Source organism: Rhinolophus ferrumequinum, chromosome 15 (assembly GCF_004115265.2).
Source record: "Rhinolophus ferrumequinum isolate MPI-CBG mRhiFer1 chromosome 15, mRhiFer1_v1.p, whole genome shotgun sequence".
Taxonomy (NCBI): Eukaryota; Metazoa; Chordata; class Mammalia; order Chiroptera; family Rhinolophidae; genus Rhinolophus; species Rhinolophus ferrumequinum.
Genome location: NC_046298.1, coordinates 47063321 through 47083168, shown reverse-complemented (window position 1 = coordinate 47083168; position 19848 = coordinate 47063321). Strand labels below are relative to the sequence as shown.

The 19848-nt window shown below is 38.7% G+C and overlaps 1 pseudogene; it reads right to left on the bottom strand.

Annotated features, from left to right (window-relative positions):
- Positions 1–12966: 12966 nt before the first annotated feature.
- LOC117035422 (RNA-binding protein 48-like) lies at positions 12967–13996 on the bottom strand (annotated as a pseudogene).
- Between the last annotated feature and the right edge of the window lie 5852 nt (positions 13997–19848).

The following is a 19848-nucleotide window of genomic DNA, read 5'->3' as shown; positions in this document are numbered from 1 at the left end:
CAGAAAAAGAGTTCCAAAATTGCTTTGAAGGATGTGCTAGGTGCTGGCATCAGTGCATAGCTTCCCAAGGGGAGTACTTTGAAGGTGACCATAATGATATTCAGTAATGAGGTATGTTGCATTTTTTCTAGGATGAGTTCATGAACTTAACTGACCTCATATATTTCAGTTCTGGATTTTTTTTTTTTTTGAGTGATTACCATGAAGTTTATGTAAAAAAAAAGTTGCATATTTACAGTATTCCTTTTACTTCAGCATGCTTCTTTTCTCCATTCCCCTTTGCAGGTTCAGACCTTTACTCTCTCGCCTTTATTTTTTTGTTGTCACAAATCACCTCTGCTTATGGTGTGAGTTGATTTCTGTGTAGCAGTAGCAAGTTGTCTTTTTCCTCTTTTTTTGAAAATTTTTTTTGTTCTTAATCCTGTATGTTATGTTTAAGTGTATAGTGTCCTATTTTGTGTAGTGGTTGTTGTTTTTCGCTACTGTCTGCTGTCTGTTTTAGTACTACTCATGGTGTTGTATTCTTTTGCTTTTTTGTTTCAAGTCGAATAGCCTCCTTCAGTATTTTTTGTAGTGCAGGTCATAGGTATGTTAGAAAATTCCCTCAGCTTCTATATGTCTGCAAAGGTCTTTAATCCTCCTTCATATCTAAAGGATATCTTTACTGGATATATTATTCTTGGCTCATAATTTCTCTCTTTCAATAGTTTGAATATTTGATTCCACTCCCTCCTGGATGGTAGACCTTCTGCTGAAAAATCTGCTGATAATCTAATGGGCTTTCCTTTGTAGGTTACCGTCTTCTTTTCCCTGGCTGCCCTGAGGATTCTTTCTTTGTCGTTAATTTTTGACAGTTTCAATACAATGTAGCCTTGGAGAAGGCCTGTTGGGATTGAGGTAATTAGGTGTTTGTCGTGCGGGGTGTCAGGCGGGGTCTCCGGTCCCACTCCCCACACAAGAACGCAGGATATGGCTAGGCCAAAAAGGAACACCCACGGAGCCATAGGTAGGGGAGTCACACCACTATACTCTCGCTGGCGGCTGGGTTGGAGAAACAAGAAACAGGAGCCACACAATTCTCAACCCTCACTGTGCCGCTTGCAGATTCAGCCACCATCTTCTTGCTAGCCCCCATTTTTGCTAGTGTAGCCACAGCAGTTATATTAGTGGCCAACGGCTCACTGGTTACAGCTGACGGCCAACCAGCCACAGCTGATGGCCATTTGATCACAGTCGATGGCCATTTACTACCTGAGCCAGCACCTTTCTATGTGAGGCCGAGAGCCTGGAAACTGCTTTTTGGGGCTCTGTCCCCACAGTGTTCTATTTGCTTCTTGGATTCAAGGATCCATTTCTTTCCACAAGTTTGGGAAGTTCTTTTCGACTGTTTGAATATACTTTCTGTTCCCTTCTGCCTTTCTTCTCCTTCTGGTATTCTCATTGTTTTTATGTTTCTCTTTCTGATGGAGTCAGAAAGTTCTTGTAGAGTTCTTTCATTTCTTTTAACTCCCAAGTCTCTCTCTTCTTCCATCTGTGTCATTTACAGATTTCTATCTTCGATGTCACTGATTCTTTTCTCCAGCTGGTCAGCTCTATTACCTAAGCTGGCTGTTGTATTCTTCATTTCTTTTATTGAGTTCCTAATCTCCAGAATTTCTATTTGGTTCTGTTTTAATATTTCAATCTCTTTGGTAAAATGTTTATTTTTTTCTTTGATTGTGCTTTTGAGTTGATTAAACTGCCTGTCTGTGTTTACTTGCATCTCATTGAGTTTTTTCAAAACTGCAATCCTGAATTCTCTGTCATTTTAGTCACATATTTCTATGTCTGGAAAGTCATTTTCTGGAGACTTCATTTTCTTTCTGAGTTGCCTTGTTACCTTGGTTATTCATGGTAATTAATGAATTGTTATTTCTCTTCCTAGGCATCTACAGGAATGGGTTCTGCAACAGGTTCATAGGAAGATGTCTTTCTTTTGCTCTCCAGTAGGTGTTGGTGGAATGTTTTATTTTCTCTCCCGCTGCAGCCTTTCATTCTCTGTCACGCTGTAGCATTATATTTTCTCTTGCACTGTTCTGGCTTCTCACGCGATGGGGGTTTCCTTGGAATGTGGGCTTCTCCTCTGTGAACAGGTCGCCTGGGTCTCAGGGCACCACGTCTGTGGGGGGATGTGGAGAGCTTCTGAAGTCCCAATGCTCTTCCTGCAACCAGATTCAGAGCTTGTGTTTCTGGCTCCGGTCGCCCCTGCAGGGATCCTCCCAGATAGGTGGGGGCGGGGATGGAGTGGGTTGTGAGAGGTGGCTCTGAGCAATGGCAACTACCAGCTCACAGTTGTCTTGCCCCTACTGTTCCTTCTCTTTCACCGGAATTAGTTGCACTGTGAGTCTGTCACTGTGGGTCTGCCATTCTGTGAGCTGTAAATATGGTATTCTTTAATCTGCCACTGCTACCATTTCTTCTGGAGTCTGCTTGTAGACTGGGAGGATGGGGAGGAGTTGGCAGGTCTCTGTGTCTTCCATTCTCTGCTTGGCAGTGAGGGCTTTAACCACCCTTCTCACCCTTTTTCCCTCAGTCTTTTTTCTGAGGTCTCTTCTGTGAGCTTTGGGTCCAGCCGTGTTATATGCTGATCCCTCAGGCAGGACTGTGGGCCATAAGGGGAGCACTAGCAGTTAGAATCCTACCCTCTCCTATGACTCTGGTAGCTCCGGACTACGGGGAGCTCTGAGCTTTAATGTGTGTCCTGTGGCCGGTGACCCGAGTGTCTGTACTTCCCCCTTCCCTGCTTCCCTGCTTGCCTGATTTGTCCACTTTAGATGATTCAATTTGGTGGTCTCTCAGTTGTGCCTGTGTGCCATGCAGGGATTCCTTTGTTGAATTATAGCTGTTCAATTTGTTGTAAATTCCAGGGGAGATTTCATGAAGCATTCCTCATGCCACCATTTCTGTGGCATAAACCCACAGTTTCTTTATCCAGTGGTCTATTGATGGGATTTTGGTTGTTTCCATATCTTGGCTATTGTGAATAGCACTGCAGTGACCATATGGGTGCATATACTTTTTAAAAATTAGTGTTTTGGATTTCTTTGGATAAATACCCAGGAGTGGAATTGCTGGATCATAAGGTAGTTTTATTTTTAATTGCTTGAAGAACCTCCATACTGTTTTCCATAGTGGCTGCACCAATTTGCAAATCTACCAACATTGCATGCGGGTTCCCTTTTCTTCACATCCTCACCAGCACTATTTGTTTGTTGATTTATTGATCATAGCCGTTGTGACAGGAGTGAAGTGGTATCTCATTGTGGTTTTTATTTGCATTTCCCTGATGATTAGTGAGGTTGAACATCATTTCGTATGTCTATTGCCCATCTTTATGTCTTCTTTGGAAAAATGTCTTCACGTCTTCTCTGAATTTTTTAATTGAAGTGTGTGTGTGTGTGTGTGTGTGTGTGTGTGTGTTTTGGTGTTGATTTGTATTTGTTTTTAAAATAAATTTTGGATTTAACCCCTTATCAAATATATCATTGGTAAATATCTTCTCCAATTCAGTATGATGTCTTTGTTTTTGTGATGGTTTCCTTTGCTGTGTAAAATACTTTAGTGTTGTAGTCCCATTTGTTTAATTTTTCCTTTGTTTCCCTTGCCCAGGAGATATATACGTACAAATATTTCTAAGGGTAATATCTGAGAGTTTACTTCCTATATTTTCTTCCTGGAGCTCTATGGTTTGGGTCTTACATTTAAGTCTTTAATCCATTTTGAGTTCATTATTGTATATGGCATTAAAAGGTGGTCCAGTTTCTTTCTGATTTTTTTTTTTGCAAGTGTGTGTCCAGTTTTCCCAGCACCATTTATTAAATTGATTGTCTATGCCCCAATGTAAATTCTTACTTTTTTGGTCACAGGTTAAATGATCATATAAGCATGGATTTATTTCTGGGCTCTCTATTCTGTTCCGTTGATATATGTGTCTGTTTTTATGCCCATACCATGCTGTTTGGATTACTATAGCCTTGTAGTATAATTTGATATCAGGTAGCGTGGTACCTCTAGCTTTGTTCTTATTTCTCAGGATTGCTGTGGTTATTCATGGTCTTTTATGTTTCCATATAAATTTTAGGATTATTTGTTTTAGTTCTGTGAGAAATGCCATTGGTATTTTGATAGGGATTGCATTTAGTCTCAGATTGCTTAGGATAGTATGGACATTTTAATTATATTAATTCTTCCTATCCATGAGCATGGTATATGTTTCCTTTATTTGTATCTTCTTTAATTTCTCTCTTCAATGTCATAATTTTCTGAGTACAGGTCTTTTACTTCCTTGGTTAAATTTATTTCTAAGTATTTTTTCATGCAATTTTAAATGGGATTGTTTCTCAATTTTTCTTTCTGATAGTTCATTTTTGGTGTATAAAAGTACAACCAATTTCTGAATATTAATTTTGTATCCTGCTACTTTACTAAATGCATTTACCAATTTTAATAGTTTTTGGTGTAATCTTTAGGTTCTCTGTATAGAGTATTATGAGTCTACAAATAATGACAATTTTACTTCCTTCCTCCTTTTCAATTTGGATGCTTCCTATTTCTTTTTTCTTGTCTGATTGCTCTGGCTAGAACATTCAGTACTATATTGAGTAAAAGTGGAGAAAGTGGGCATCCTTGTGTTTTTCCTGATCTTAAAGGGAATGCTTTTAGCTTTTTCCCCATTGAGTATGATGTTAGCTGTGAGTGTGTCATATATGGCTTTTATTATGTTGAGATATGGCCCCTCTATTCCCACTTTGCTAAGAGTTTTTATCATAAATGGATGCTGGATTTTGTCATATATTTTTTCTGCATCCATCGATATGACCATATAATTTTTCTTTTTCTTTTCTTTTTCTTTTTTTGTGCTGGATCACGTTAATTGAGTTAAAGATATTGAACCAACCTTGCATACCAGGAATGAATCTCACTTGACCGTGGTGTATGATCTTTTTAATGTATTGCTGAATTCAGTTTGCTAGTATTTTGCTGAGGATTTTTGCATCTATGTTCATTAGGAATATCAGCCTATAGTTTTCTTTTCTGGTAATTAATTTGTCTTGTTTTGGAATCAGGGCAATGGTGGCCTCGATGAGTTTAGGAGCAGTCCCTCCTCCTGGATTTTTTGGAATAATTTGAGAATAGGTGTTATGAGCACTGCGCTCTAACCACTAAACCAACTGGCTGCCCCCTCTCTTTTTGGTAAAATTCACCTGTGAAGCCATTTAGTTGCACTTTTATACATCATCAATAACGACTATCAGAAAGAGAAATTAAGAAAACAGGAAAAAGAACAGCAAAATAAGCCCAAAGTGAGTATGAGAAATAAAAGAAGGAAATGCTAAAGATCAGAATAGAAATTAATGAAAGAGACTTTAAAAAACAATACAAAAAATAGCCGTACTCAGAAAATTATGACCTGGTTTTTTGAATTGATAAACAAAACTGACAAACATTTAACCAGCTCAGATCCAGGTCAAGTTGCTGTTTGCAATCTAGTTGTGGATGGTGTGGCTCACTGGCCCATGTGGGAATCTATCTGGCAACCTTGGTGTTATGAGCACTGTGCTCTAACCACTGAGCCACCCAGTGACCCACTAGCGGCTCAGCTCCAAGCTCAACTTGTTGTTTCTCACTGGTCCATGTGGGAATTGAACCAGCGACCTTGGTGTTATGAGCACTACTCTAACTAAAACATCCGGCTGCCTCCTCTCCTTTTTCCCTTGAGTCTGGTTAAAGGTTTGTCAGTTTTGTCTATCAATTCAAAAAAATAGATCTTGGTTTCATTGATTTTTGTGTTGTTTGTTAAAGTCTATATTTCATTAATTTCTATGCTGATCTTCATCATTTCCTTGCTTGTTCTCACTTTGGGCTTATTTTGCTATTCGTTTTCCTGTTCCCTTAGGTGTAAAGATAGACTGTTAACTTGAGATTTTTCTTGTTTTTTGAGGTAGGTCTGTACTGCTGTGAATTTCCCTCTAAGGACTGCTTTCTCTGTGTCCCATAGGTTTTGGGTTGTTGTGTTTTCATTTTTGTTTGTTTGAAGGTATCTTTTGATTTCTTCCTTGATCTCATTGTTGACCCATTCGTTATTTAGTAGCATGTTTATTCTCTCTGTGTGTGTGTGTGTGTGTGTGTGTGTGTGTGTGTGTGTGTGTTTCAGTTTTTTCCTTGTAATCGATTTCTGGTTTCATACCACTGTGGTCAGAGAAGATGCTTGATTGATTTCAATTTCTGAAATTCATCGAGACTTGTTTTGTGGCCTAACATGAGGCCTTTGTTGGAAAATATTCCAAGTGTGCTTGAAAAGAATGTATATTCTGCTGCTTTGGGGTGAAGTGCTCTAAAATATCATTTAAATCCTTCTGGTCTAGTGTGTCTTTAAGGCTGTTGTTTCCATGTTGATTTTCTGTCTGGAGGATCTGTCCCTTGGTGTCAGTGGGTGTTACAGTCCCCTACTATGATTGTGTTACTGTTGATCTCGCTGCCTTCATGTTGGTCAATATTAGTTTTATATATTTAGGTGCTCATATGTTGGGTGCATAGATGTTTACTAGGGTTATGTCCTCTTGTTGGATTGATCCCTTTATAATTATGTAATGTCCTTCTTTGTCTCTTATTATAGTGTTCGTTTTAAAGTCTATTTTGTCCAATATGAGTATTGCGACCCCAGCTTTTTTCTCATTTCCATTTGTTTGAAATATCTTTTTTTATTTCTTTACTTTCAGTTGTGTGTGTGTCTTTCAGTCTGAGGTGGGTCTCTTGTAGATGCCATATGCATAGATCTTGTTTTCTTATCCACTCAGCTACCGTATGTCTTTTTTTATTTATTTATTTATTTTTATTTATTGGGGTGACAATTGTTAGTAAAATTACATAGATTTCAGGTGTACAATTGTGTATCACACCATCTATAAATTACATTGTGTATTCACCACCCAGAGTCAGTTCTCCTTCCATCGCCATATATTTGATCCCCCTTACCCTCATCTCCCACCCCCACCCCCCTTACCCTCTGGTAACCACTAAACTATTGTCTGTGTCTATGAGGTTTTTTTTTTTCTTAGACGTTTATCATTTATATCCCTCACACTATGGACCCCCCTCCCTCCATCCACTATCCCTCTGACATCGCACCGAGTCATCCCATCGCACTATCTCCACTCCCAATGCTGTACTCTGCCTCTTGTAAATGTATACATACCTATATATACATATATATCTATATATATACATATAGATATATATGTAATATTATAGTTGGCATTCATTATTGTTCAGCTTCAGGTGTACAGTGCAGTGATCAGGCATCTACATCTTCCCTGAGATGGTCTCCCAAATGGGACACGTGTCTATCGGATACCCTACAAAATCTTTACAACATTATTGATTACGTTCCCCAGATTAATTTTCAAAACCCCGTGGCCATCCTGTGGTCACCGACTGCCCTCCGTCCCCTCACCCTCCCCCCCACTCTCCCCCCTCCCACCCATCTAGCAACCCTCAGTTTTTCCTCTTTGTCTCCAAAACTGTTTTTGATTAGTTCATTCACTTATTCTTTTCTTTAGATTCCGCAAATAAGTGAAATCATATGGTACTTATCTTTCTCTGTCTGACTTATTTCACTTAACATAATGTTCTCTAGGTCCATCCATGTTGTTGCAAATGGTAAGATTTCTTTCTTCTTTATGGCTGCGTAATACTCCATTGTATAAATGTACCATAGTTTCTTAATCCAGTCATCTACCAATGGGCATTTTGGTTGTTTCCATGTCTTAGCTATTGTGTATAGTGCTGCAATAAACATAGGAGTGCATAAAGATTTTTGAATTGGAGTTTTGGATTTCTCCGGATAGATACCTAGGAGTGGAATTACTGGATCATAGGGTAGTTCCATTTTCAGATTTTTGAGATACCTCCATACTGTTTTCCATAGTGGCTGAACCAATCTGCAATCCCACCAACAGTGCACAAGCGTTCCCTTTTCTCCACATCCGCGCCAGCACTTGTTGTTTGTTGATTTATTGATGATAGCCATTTTGACTGGGGTGAGGTGGTATCTCGTTGTGGTTTTTATTTGCATTTCTCTGATGGTTAGTGAGGTTGAGCATTTCTTCATATGTCTGTTTGCCATCTGTATGTCCTTTTTAGAAAAATGTCTCTTCAAGTCCTCTGCCCATTTTTTAATTGGGTCATTTGTTTTTTTGGAGTTGAGTTGAGTGAGTTTTTTATAGATTTGTGATATTAATCCCTTATCAGATATATCATCGGCAAATATCTTTTCCCATTCAGTAGGATCCCTTTTTGTTTTATTGATGGTTTCCTTTGCTGTGAAAAAACTTTTTAGTTTGATGTAATCCCACATGTTTATTTTTTCTCTTACTTCCCTCGTGCGAGGGGATATATCAGTAAAAATCTTACTCTGGGTAATGTCTGTGAAGTTTCTTCCTATATTTTCTTCTAGGTATTTTATGGTTTCAGATCTTACATTTAAGTCTTTAAGCCATTTTGAATTTATTTTTGTATATGGTGTAAGGAGGTGGTCCAGCTTCATTTTTTTGCATGTGTCTGTCCAGGTTTCCCAGCACCATTTATTGAATAGACTGTCTTTACCCCATCGTACTTTCTTGCTTCCATTGTCGTAGATTAAATGGCCATATAGGCATGGATTTATTTCTGGACTCTCTATTCTGTTCCATTGATCTATGTGTCTGTTTTTATGCCAGTACCATGCTGTTTTGATTACTGTAGCCTTGTAGTGTAATTTGAAGTCAGGTATTGTTATACCTCCCACTTTGTTCTTATTTCTCAAGATTGCTGAGGCTATCCGGGGTCTTTTATGGTCCCATATAAATTTTAGGATTATATGTTCTATTTCTGTGAAAAACGTCGTTGGTAGTTTGATAGGAATTGCGTTGAATATGTATATTGCCTTAGGCAGTATGGACATTTTAACTATATTAATTCTTCCTATCCATGAACATGATATGTGTTTCCATCTATTTATATCTTCTTTCATTTCTTTCTTCAGTGTCTTATAATTTTCTGAGTACAGATCTTTTACTTCTTTGGTTAAATTTATTCCCAGGTATTTTATAGTTTTTGGAGCAATTGTAAATGGGATTGCTTTTTTAATTTCTCCTTCTGATGTTTTATTATTGGTATATAGAAATGCAACTGATTTCTGAATATTTATTTTGTATCCTGCTACTTTACTAAATTCATCTATCAGCTCTAATAGCTTCTTGGTGGAGTCTTTAGGGTTCTCTATATATAGTATCATATCATCTGCATATAATGATAATTTTACTTCCTCCTTACCAATTTGGATGCCTTTTATTTCTTTTTCTTGTCTGATTGCTGTGGCTAGAACTTCCAGCACTATGTTGAATAGAAGCAGAGATAGTGGGCAACCTTGCCTTGTTCCTGATCTTAGGGGGAATGGTTTTAGCTTTTCCCCATTGAGTATGATGTTAGCTGTGGGTTTGTCATATATGGCCTTTATTATGTTGAGATATGATCCCTCTATTCCCACTTTCTTAAGGGTTTTTATCATAAATGGCTGTTGGATTTTATCAAATGCTTTTTCTGCATCTATTGATACAATCATGTGATTTTTATTTTTCATTTTGTTAATGTGGTGTATCACATTAATTGATTTGCGGATGTTGAACCACCCTTGCATACCAGGGATGAATCCCACTTGATCATGATGTATGATCTTTTTAATGTATTGCTGAATTCTGTTCGCTAATATTTTGTTGAGGATTTTTGCATCTATGTTCATTAGAGATATTGGCCTGTAGTTTTCTTTTTTTGTGGTGTCTTTGTCTGATTTTGGGATGAGGGTGATAGTGGCTTCGTAAAAAGTGTTTGGGAGTCTTCCCTCCTTCTGGATTTTTTGGAAGAGCTTGAGGAGAATAGGTAATAATTCTTTTTTGAACGTTTTGTAAAATTCACCTGTAAAGCCATCTGGTCCAGGGCTTTTGTTTGTTGGGAGATTGTTGATTACTGATTCAATTTCCCTGGAGGTAATCAGTCTATTTAGGTTTTCTGTTTCTTCTTGAGTTAGCCTTGGAAGGTTGTACGCCTCTAGAAAATTGTCCATTTCTTCCAGATTGTCAAATTTGTTGGCATATAGTTTCTCATAGTAATTTCTTAAATTTTTTTGTATTTCTGCAGTGTCTGTTGTCACTTCTCCTCTTTCATTTCTGATTTTATTAATTTGGGTCCTCTCTCTCTTTTTTTTAATGAGTCTGGCTAAAGGTTTGTCAATTTTGTTTATCCTCTCTAAGAACCAATTCTTGGATTCATTGATCTTTTGTATTGTTTTTCTGGTTTCTATTTCATTTATTTCTGTTCTAATCTTTATTATCTCCTTCCTTGTGCTCCTTTGGGCTTATTTTGCTGTTCTTTTTCCAGATCCCTTAAGTGTGAAGGTAAACTGTTGATTAGTGATGTAGGTTTCTTTAGGTAGGCCTGCAAAACTATGAATTTCCCTCTTAGGACTGCTTTCGAGGCATTCCATAGATTTTGGGTCGTCGTGTTTTCATTTTCGTTTGTCTCGAGATATCTTTTGATTTCTTCCTTGATCTCCTGCTCGACCCATTCATTATTTAGTAATAAGTTATTCAGCGTCCATGAATTGGTGTGTTTTCCAGTTTTTTTTCTGTAGTTCATTTCTAATTTCATAGCACTGTGATCAGAGAAGACAATTGGTATGATTTCAATTTTCTTAAATTTATCAAGACTTGTTTTGTGGCCTAACATAAGGTCTATCTTGGAAAATGTTCCATGTGCACTTGAGAAAAACGTGTATTTTGCAGCATTGGGGTGAAATGCTCTGAAAATATCGATTAAATCCAAGTGGTCCAATGTATCATTTAAGGCTGTTGTTTCCATATTGATTTTCTGTCTGGAAGACCTGTCCCTTGTTGTCAGAGGTGTGTTGAAGTCCCCTACTATGATAGTGTTACTGTTGATCTCTGTCTTTATGTCAGTCAGTACCTGTTTTATATATTTAGGTGGTCCTATGTTGGGTGCATAGATGTTTACTAGGGTTATGTCCTCTTGTCAAATTGATCCCTTTATTATTATATAGTGCCCATCTTTATCTTTTAATATGTTCTTTATTTCAAAGTCTATCCTGTTAGATACAAGCACTGCAACTCCAGCTCTTTTCTCATTTCCATTTGCATGAAACATCTCACTCCAACCCTTCACTTTCAGCCTGTGTGTGTCCCTTGTTCCGAGGCGAGTCTCCCGTATACAGCATATACAAGGGTCCCGCCCTCCCATCCAGTCAGCCACCCCATGTCTCTCAATTGGAGCATCTAATCCATTCACATCTAAAGCGACTATTGATAGGTACATAGCCATCGCCATTTTTAATAAAACAGCAACACCTACATATCCATCAACAACCACTTCCAATGCAAATGTATTAAATTCTCCAATCAAAACATAGGGTGGCTGAAAGAACAAGAAAGCAGCACCCTACATGTGCTGCCCACAAGAAACCTGCCTCAGATCAAAAGACACACACTGAAAGGAAAAGGATGGAAAAAGACACTTCACGAGAATGGAAACAAATCAAAAGCTGGGGCAACAACACCCATACCAGACAAAACAGACTTCAAAACAAAAGCTATAATAAGAGACAAAGAAGGACCCAATAATTTCACTCCTGGGCATCTACACAAAGAAATTCAAAATACTATTTCAAGAGGATGTGTGCATTCATATGTTCATTGCAGCACTATTCACAATAGCCAAGGTATGGAGGCAGCCCGGGTGTCCACCAACGGATGAATGGATAAAAGGTGGAATATTGGTCAGCCACAAAAAAGAACGAAATCCCGCCACTCGCAACAACATGGATGGACCCAGAGGTTACTGTGATGAGTGGAGTTAAGACAGAGAAAGACAAATGCCACAAGATTTCCCCATACGTGGAATCTAAAGAACAAAATAAAACAGAAAGAAACTCATAGAGGGGCAGCCGGATGGCTGAGTTGATTAGAGCGTTGAGCTCTCAACAAGGTTGTCAGGTCAATTCCCGCATGGGATGGTGGGCGGCGCTCCCCACAACTAAGGATTGAAAACGGCAACTGGACTTGGAGCTGAGCTGCGCCCTCCACAACTAGACCGAAGGACAGTGACTTGGAGCTGATGGGCCCTGGAGAAACACACTGTTCCCCAATATTCCCCAATTTGAAAAAAAAAAAAAAAAAAAAAAAACTAAAGAAAAGAAATTTTCAAAAAAAACAAAAATCCCATGTGCTCCTATTTAAAAAAAAAAAAGGGGAATAAACTCACAGATACAGAAAATATTTTGATAGTTGTCAGATGGGAGAGAGGGGAGGGTTGGGTGAAAAAGGAGATGGGAGAAAGCACTACAAATTGGTAGTTACAAAATAGTCATGGGAATGTAGGGTATAGCATAAGGAATACAGTCAATAATATTGTAATAACTATGTATGGTGTCAGATGGGTATTAAATTTATTGTAGTGATCACTTCATAAATTATGTAAATGTCTAATCACTATGTTGTACACCTGAAACTAATATAATATTGTATGACAATTGTAACTGAAAATTTCAAAAATATTTTTAAAATATAGTTCTCTACTTGGGCTCATATTAGAAGTACCTGAGGGGCTTAAAAAAAGGGAGGGCCTGAGCTCTCCTCTCAGAATTGATCTTACTGAAACCACTGCTTTTATATTTAGAGTGATACAAAATATATTTTGTTCATTGTTCAAAGCAAGATTAATGGCATCAAAGCAAATAAATTTCTATTAGTCAAATTCAGTTAATTCAACAGAGAATTGTAGGAAAACACATCAAAAAACTAAAAATGAAAAAAATTAATGACAATGCCATAGTTTTCACAAACAATTCTCCATTTAATTGTTAGTCCTACTATAACCAAATCATCTCTTAAAACAGTTCAAAAATGATCTTATCTCTTTAAGTTTATTCCGAATTAAATTCGCGGTTGTATTCAATGAATCATCATGCATATCCACTTTAGGTATGTCTGGTAAAAGAGGTCCAATCATAACGTCATGACTGCTCATGCTTGTTTCAAGAAAAGTTCCAAGTTTACGATCATTTTCTCTTCTTCTTTTCCGCTCCTGCAGTTGTGTTGTCCTAGGCATAAATCTGTCAACTGCCTCTGAAGGAGTAATAGCCTTCTGTGCACCAGGGCAGGCCACTGAATTTTTAAAAGTTTTCATCTGCATTTTCTGCAGAGTGTCATTGTGGTTGCAATGCTCTACTGTTTCACCAAGGTTTCTACCCTCCTGAAAAGAGTTCGATGCTCCATCCACGTGCTCTTGACGAACATGTACATTTTGAGGAGAAATAACACAAAGGCAAGTCACAAGAATAAGGAAGACAAGGACCTGCATTTCCAGCTGCACAGAATCCTGATTTCTCGGAATGGAAGTCCTGTCGAAAATCTTTTGTGTCGTTATGTTCTGAAACCAGTTTCTTCTTTGTCATGAAATGATCTTTATTTTTAGTAATTCCTGCTATATAAGCCTTCCTCTCTTGTAATTATTTTCTAGTTTCTTCAATTGTCTCAAATTCTGGAGCATAGCACACATGAAGCAATCCACCAAAGAAACTCTGTTCATCCATTTTTCTCTTGGCTGTCCGTGCAGTTTGTAAATTCACAAATTTAATAAGGTAAACTTCTGTAAAGTCTTCTGCTGGGTATTCATCTAGAGCATTATACTGTTCAATTGCTCCATACAGAGCAAATCGCTCAACTAATTCCTTCATTGCTCCCACTGCAGGAACTCCTTGTATTAATAAGTACTGAGATTCCAAATTAATTGTATATACCTTGACAGCATGAGGCCGTCACCCCTCCCAATATTTGGCCCGCGTGTCGCATATAGCCTTTTGGACGTGGTGGTCGAATAAGGTCCCCAGCTCCCCACCACTCGACGCCATCTTGCTGACTTTGGCCCTCCCCGTATGTCTTTTGATTGGAGCATTTAATACACTTCCATTTCAAGTGATTATTGATAGGTACATAGTTATTGCCATTTTATTATTCATATTTTTAAATTAAAGTTTATTGGGGGTGACAATTGTTAGAAAGTTTCATAGATTTCAGGTGTACAATTCTGTATTACATCATCTATAAATCACATTGTGTGTTCACCACCCAGAGTCAGTTATTATTCATATTTTTATCTTTGTTAGTTTCCAAAGTTTCTGTTCAGAAATCAGCTGATAGTATTATGGGAGCTCCCTTGTGAGCGACTAATTGTCTTTCTCTTGTTACTTTTAGGATTCTCTCTGTGTCTTTAATCTTTGCCATTTTAACTATGATGTTTCTTGGTGTGGGCCTGTTTGGGTTCATCTTTTTTGGGATCCTCTGTCCTCCCTGGGCTTGCATGTGTATTTCCTTCACCAGGTTAGGGAAATTTCCAGTCATTATTTCTTCAAATAGTTTCTCAATAATTTGCTCCCTTTCTTCTTCGGGAATTCCTCTGATGGAAATGTTGTTATGCTTGGTATTGTCTCACAGGTCCCTTAATTGATCTTCATTGTTTTTTATTCTTTTTTCTTTTTGTTGTTCTGATTGGGTGTTTTCTGCTATCTTGTCTTCTAAATTGCTCATTTGATCCTCTGCTTCATCTAATCTGCTGTTGATTCCTTCTAGTGTATTCTTCATTTCAGTTATTGTATTCTTTATTTCTGACTGATATTTTTGGTTTCTATGTCCTTTTGTATTTTGTTTGCTGTCTTTTTTTGAAATTATCACTAAGTTCCTTAAGCATTCATATAATTAGTGTTTTAAACTCTGTCTCTGGTAGGTTGGTTGCCTCAGTTTTATTTTGTTCTATTTCTGGAGGTTTCTTCTGTCCTTATATTAAGGTATGTTCCTTTGTTTCCTATTTCTAGCTGCTGCTCTGTGTTTATGTCTATGTATTAGGTAGATCTTCTGTGTCTTTCAGTGTTTGCTGATGGGCTTTATGTAGTATGTATCCTGGATAGTCCAATGGCACAGTCTTCCTGATCTTCTGTGTGTATATTCCAGGAGTGTCCCTTGAGTGTGTTGTGTGTGTTCTCCTATTGTAGTGAGCCTTGATTGCTTTTGGTGCATCAGAGAGTGGGACTGACTTCCAGGTTGAAGGACTGTGAGGATTGGCTTACCCACAGTGTAAAAGGTGTGATAAGTTTGTGAACTTGCCATCCTGTGCTTACATTGCCAGCACTTTACAAATAGCTCAGTAAGGCTTCATAACCTTGGTATATCAGCATCTCACAGCTATGTTCGTGTTGACATGTGGCAGTGTCTTGCTGAGTGGTGTTCATTATTGTTGTGTGTCTTTGTGTGCTGTCACAGGAATGTCCGAGTTTGAATTAGAGCAATGATCAAACATTAAATTTCTTGTTAAACTTGGCAAGAGTGAAAGTGAAATCTGGGACATGTTAGTCCAAGTTTATGGAGATAATGCCATGAAAAAAATGGCAGTGAACAAATGGATTAAATGTTTTTCTGAGGGGGAGAGAATGTGTCACTGATGAAGAGCGGTCAGAGTGGGCAGTAACCAGCAGAACTGACAAAAACATTGCAAAAGTTCATCAAATTGTGCGTCAAAATCATTGGCTTACTGTGAGAAGCATAGCAGACCAAGTAAACAAATCTTGACTGAAAATCTTGGTATGAGAGAGGTATGTGCAAAAATGGTCCCAAAGGAGCTCCCCAATGAAAAAAAGCAAAGGAGAGTCAAAGTTTGCCAAGACCTTTTGGAGCGGCAAGACGATGTTTTGGGTTATTTTATCACTGGTGATGAAACATGAGTGTATCAATATGAAACAAAGCGTCAAAGTGCACAATGGATATCAGCCAATTCTCCTTGATCAGAGAAGTTCCGTCAGTCCAAATCAAGAATTAAAACGGTGTTACGTTTTTTGATATCACAGGGATTATTCATTATGAATTTGTACCAACTAGACAGTTAACCAAGTTTACTGTTTGGAAGTGCTGAAAAGCCTGCGTGAAAAAGTTAGACGACCTGAACTTTCCACCAACAATTCATGGCTCTTACATCATGACAATGCACCAGCTCACACGGCACTGTCTGTGAGGGAGTTTTTAGCCAGTAAACAAATAACTGTACTGGAACACCCTCCCTACTCACCTGATCTGATCCCAAATGACTTCTTTCTTTACTGGAAGATAAAGGAAATTTTGAAAGGAAGACATTTTGATGACATTTACGACATGGAGGCTAATACGATGACAGTTCTGATGGCCATTCCAGAAAAAGAGTTCCAAAATTGCTTTGAAGGGTGTACTAGGTGCTGGCATTGGTGTATAGCTTACCAAGGGGAGTACTTCAAAGGTGACCATAGTGATATTGAGCAATGAGTTTTGTAGCACCTTTTTCTAGGATGAGTTCGCAAACTTAATTGTCCAACCTTGTATGATCTCACTTATGTGTGGAATCTAAAGAACAGAATAAATGAGCGAACAAAACAGAAATATACTCAGAGATACAGAAAACAAACTGATCGTTGCTTCATGGGAGGTGGGGTTAGGGGATGGGGGAGAAGTTGAAGGGATTAGAAAGTACAAATTGGTAGTCACAAAATAGTCACAGGGATGTGAAATACAGTATGGGGAATATAATCAATAATGTTGTAAAGTTTATGTACTGTGCCAGATGGTACTGGACTTATCAGGGGGAATCACTTCATAGATTGTATAGATGCCTGACCACTGTGCTGTACACCTGAAGCTAAAGTAGAATAATATTGAATATCAACTATAATTAAATGTGTGTGTGTGTGTGTGTGTGTGTGTGTGTAGTATATACATATATATAGTCATGGGATGTAAAGTATAGCATAGGGAATGTAGTCAATGGTATTGTAACAGCTATATACAATGTCGGATGGGTAGTAGACTTGGGGGCCATGGTTATTACTTTGTGATAAAATAATGTCTAAGCATTATGTTGTTTTGTACACTTGAAACTAATATAAAAATACAATTAAAAAGAATAAGTACATAAAAAAAGTTTTCCAGGCGATGTAGCACCAGCTATACGGGATGAGGGGACAGGGGTTGGGACCCAGGGCATCACCAAGGTGGTGTGCAAGTGCTGATTTTATCATATCAATGTGGTCCCAGACTTGCCCTTTGCGGGAGGGGTTAACACTGAAAATACAGTGTTTTCCTCTAGACCACATATGTGTCAGGTTCCACACAGTGATAACAATGGCTCCTATCCCTCCAGCTCCTGTGCCAAAGCCAAACAACTCAGTCCTTCCTCACACATCCCTGGGCCTCCCGAGCTGCCACCCCTCCACCAGAGACCAGGTGAGTGTGCACAAGTGAGCGAGTCCATGTGCCAGCTCTACAAGAGGGAGTCTGGGTTTCCAGCCATCTTCCACCCCATTGGGAAGGGCAGACAGCGTCCTTGCTGATTTTCACAGCCAGATGCCATTGGAGCTCCTCTTCCTGGCACAGGACCTCTGCGCTGGGGAGCCCAGCATGGGGCTGGGACCTGTCCCTCTTCAGGGGGGACCTCTGCCACTGAGGTGTCCGTCCCAGCATTTAACCACTATCTGTCGGTTTGGGGTCAGTGCGTTTCACGCCTCCGCCCCTCCTACCAGTCTTAATGTGGCCTCTTCTTTATATCCTTAGTTATAGTGGTTCTGTTCAGCTAGTGTTCAGATGATCTTGAGGTTGATTGTTCTATAATTTATTTGTAATTTTGGTGTGATCCCGGGATGCAGTAGGCATAGCATTTACCTAATCTGCCATCTTTCCTGGTTCCACAAAGTGCTATTTTTTAATGTCCTGTTGCACTGTTGAGTGTTGTACAAACTTGTCCTATCAAAATGCTGACCTGATAGACCTACAATGTTCTTTGGAACTATAACTATTTATGAGAAGGATGTAGCTGAGGCAAAGTTGGTAGTAGTCCTGTATTAGATGTGACTAGGTGACATCAGAAACAAGAAACAGAAGGACTGGATATCCATTCATGGGAGAACTGGAGTCAAGAAAGGATCCTCCCTGAGCCGGCCCAGTGGCTCAGGCGGTTAGAGCTCTATGCTTCTAACTCCGAAGACAGCCAGTTCGATTCCCACATGGGCCAGTGGGCTCTCAATCACAAGGTTGCCAGTTCAATTCCTCGAGTTCTGCAAGGGATGGTGGGCTCCGCCCCTTGCAACTAAGATTGAACACAGCACCTTGAGCTGAGCTGCCCCGGAGCTCCTGGATGGCTCAGTTGGTTGGAGCGCATCCTCTCAACCACAAGGTTGCCGGTTTCGACTCCAAGTGATGGTGGGCTGTGCCCCGTGCAACTAGCAAACGGCAACTGGCCCTGGAGCTGAGCCGTGCCCTCCGCAAGTAAGACTGAAAGGACAACAGCTTGAAGCTGAACGGCACCCTCCACAACTAAGATTGAAAGGACAACAACTTGACTTGGAAAAAAGTCCTGGAAGTACACACTGTTCCCCGATAAAGTCCTGTTCCCCTTCCCCAATTAAAAGAAAAAAGAAAGGATCCTTCCTCATTCCCGCCCCCATGGACTAGGGACCCGACTCCATTCTACCCAGCAAAATCGCACATTTTCTGTGGATAAGAGGCTATGGAGTTCCTCCTTTCTTTTTTTCTGAATGGGAGGGTTTATTGAGGTGTTATTTCTGTGTTCCACCATAATGTGTTTTGTGACAAGGACTCCATATAGGGCTTTGAATTGGGGGAATCTCATAAAACCCTGATAAGTTGCTCATTTGTGATTGAAGTCATGTGTAGATAGAACTTTTTAACATTTCTTTTGGGACAGAAGTAAATGTATTTTGTGTGAACAAGGAGGGACAAATTATTTCTGATGAAAGCTGGACTGCCATATATTGTAACATTATTTCCAATTATCATCCTCCTGTAAGAGTACACATCTCTGTTCTTTAATATTAAGCTTCACTTAGGTATATGGTATAAGATATATAGATGTAGTATGAGGAAGAAATAAAGGTTTCTTGTAAGCCAAAGAGAATTCAATAGTATGTGTTACCACAGCAAAACTTCTAGAAAGCTGTCTGGTACTTCAATGACATTCTTTTTTTTTTTTTTTTTTTTTTACTTAAAAGTTTTGTTTTGTTTTCAATGACTTTTTATTGTACCCATCTTAATCTCCCAATGTCAAAGTTATAGATGGGAGTGCTTTATCTCCCATAACTGTACCACCTCTGAAATCTTGATTTCAAGAATTCCCTTCCTATATTATTACCATCATTCCTTTCATTTTACTACTTCTATTTCCAGTAGAATGTCCATGTATTTTTAATTCATCAGGGAATATATTGCCTTTCATTGTCTGACAGCCCTCAGTGGACTATGTGTTCTCTGTTACAACATTTTCAACTGGTTTATCATAATCAAATGTTTATAAATGACCTCATGCACCTTGCCCGTGTTAACCTGCTGCCTTCACCTAAGTCAGCCTCAGTACCAGATGAGCTATTTTCAATTTACATCACTTTATAGGCAGGAAGTTCCCAATGATGTACAGAAAACCAAAACAAACAAATTAAATAAAAGAACCCTTAGCTTATAGGTGTTTGGTTCAATTGCCATCTCTTTTTGAATGGTGCTATTTGCAATTTCTTTCTTAGTGGCAAATTACAAATATTGATATGTTCTGTTCTCACTTATTTAGATTATATTTCACATAGCCAAGAATATAGTTTGTCTTGGTTTAGTACTATGTATATTTTTAAAGATTGTGTATAATTTTCTTGGTTGGTGCAGTGTTCTTGTGAAGGAAGACCTC